The 2,500-nt window shown below is 34.2% G+C and overlaps 1 protein-coding gene across 1 annotated transcript in view; it reads left to right on the top strand.

Annotated features, from left to right (window-relative positions):
- Positions 1 to 2,500, top strand: part of LOC117469599 (solute carrier family 13 member 5-like) — a 21,679-nt gene that overhangs the window by 17,764 nt on the left and 1,415 nt on the right. The window lies entirely within an intron of this gene.

Raw genomic sequence — 2,500 nt, 5'->3', positions numbered from 1 at the left:
GACTACAAAGAGACACAAAATGACTTCAAAGAGACACAAAATGACTACAAAGAGACACAAAATGACTTCAAAGAGACACAAAATGACTTCAAAGAGACACAAAATGACTACAAAGAGACGCAAAATGACTTCAAAGAGACACAAAATGACTACAAAGAGACACAAAATGACTACAAAGAGACGCAAAATGACTTCAAAGAGACACAAAATGACAAATGACTTCAAAGAGACACAAAATGACTACAAAGAGACACAAAATGACTACAAAGAGACACAAAATGACTACAAAGAGACGCAAAATGACTACAAAGAGACACAAAATGACTACAAAGAGACACAAAATGACTACAAAGAGACACAAAATGACTACAAAGAGACACAAAATGACTTCAAAGAGACACAAAATGACTACAAAGAGACACAAAATGACTTCAAAGAGACACAAAATGACTACAAAGAGACACAAAATGACTACAAAGAGACACAAAATGACTTCAAAGAGACACAAAATGACTTCAAAGAGACACAAAATGACTACAAAGAGACACAAAATGACTTCAAAGAGACACAAAATGACTACAAAGAGACACAAAATGACTTCAAAGAGACACAAATGACTTCAAAGCGACACAAATGACAAATGACTTCAAAGAGACACAAAATGACTTCAAAGAGACACAAAATGACTACAAAGAGACACAAAATGACTTCAAAGAGACACAAAATGACTTCAAAGAGACACAAAATGACTACAAAGAGACACAAAATGACTACAAAGAGACGCAAAATGACTTCAAAGAGACACAAAATGACTACAAAGAGACGCAAAATGACTTCAAAGAGACACAAATGACTACAAAGAGACACAAAATGACTACAAAGAGACACAAAATGACTTCAAAGAGACGCAAAATGACTTCAAAGAGACACAAAATGACTACAAAGAGACACAAAATGACTTCAAAGAGACACAAAATGACTACAAAGAGACACAAAATGACTTCAAAGAGACACAAAATGACAAATGACTTCAAAGAGACACAAAATGACTACAAAGAGACACAAAATGACTACAAAGAGACGCAAAATGACTTCAAAGAGACACAAAATGACTACAAAGAGACACAAATGACTTCAAAGAGACACAAAATGACTTCAAAGAGACGCAAAATGACTTCAAAGAGACACAAAATGACTACAAAGAGACACAAAATGACTTCAAAGAGACACAAAATGACTACAAAGAGACGCAAAATGACTTCAAAGAGACACAAAATGACTACAAAGAGACACAAAATGACAAATGACTTCAAAGAGACACAAAATGACTACAAAGAGACACAAAATGACTTCAAAGAGACACAAAATGACAAATGACTTCAAAGAGACACAAAATGACTTCAAAGAGACACAAAATGACTTCAAAGAGACACAAAATGACTACAAAGAGACGCAAAATGACTTCAAAGAGACGCAAAATGACTTCAAAGAGACACAAAATGACTACAAAGAGACACAAAATGACTTCAAAGAGACACAAAATGACTACAAAGAGACACAAAATGACTACAAAGAGACGCAAAATGACTTCAAAGAGACGCAAAATGACTTCAAAGAGACACAAAATGACTACAAAGAGACACAAAATGACTACAAAGAGACACAAAATGACAAATGACTACAAAGAGACACAAATGACTTCAAAGAGACACAAAATGACTTCAAAGAGACACAAAATGACAAATGACTTCAAAGAGACACAAAATGACTTCAAAGAGACACAAAATGACTTCAAAGAGACACAAAATGACTTCAAAGAGACACAAAATGACAAATGACTTCAAAGAGACACAAAATGACTTCAAAGAGACACAAAATGACTTCAAAGAGACACAAAATGACTTCAAAGAGACACAAAATGACTACAAAGAGACGCAAAATGACTTCAAAGAGACACAAAATGACTACAAAGAGACACAAAATGACTACAAAGAGACACAAAATGACTACAAAGAGACGCAAAATGACTACAAAGAGACGCAAAATGACTTCAAAGAGACACAAAATGACTTCAAAGAGACACAAAATGACTACAAAGAGACGCAAAATGACTTCAAAGAGACACAAAATGACTACAAAGAGACACAAAATGACTACAAAGAGACACAAAATGACTACAAAGAGACGCAAAATGACTACAAAGAGACGCAAAATGACTTCAAAGAGACACAAAATGACTACAAAGAGACACAAAATGACTACAAAGAGACACAAAATGACTACAAAGAGACACAAAATGACTACAAAGAGACGCAAAATGACTTCAAAGAGACACAAAATGACTTCAAAGAGACGCAAAATGACTTCAAAGAGACACAAAATGACTACAAAGAGACACAAAATGACTACAAAGAGACGCAAAATGACTTCAAAGAGACACAAAATGACTACAAAGAGACACAAAATGACTTCAAAGAGACACAAAATGACTTCAAAGAGA

This window comes from Trematomus bernacchii, unplaced genomic scaffold, assembly GCF_902827165.1.
Source record: "Trematomus bernacchii unplaced genomic scaffold, fTreBer1.1, whole genome shotgun sequence".
NCBI lineage: Eukaryota > Metazoa > Chordata > Actinopteri > Perciformes > Nototheniidae > Trematomus > Trematomus bernacchii.
This window is presented reverse-complemented; position numbering and strand designations above follow the sequence as displayed.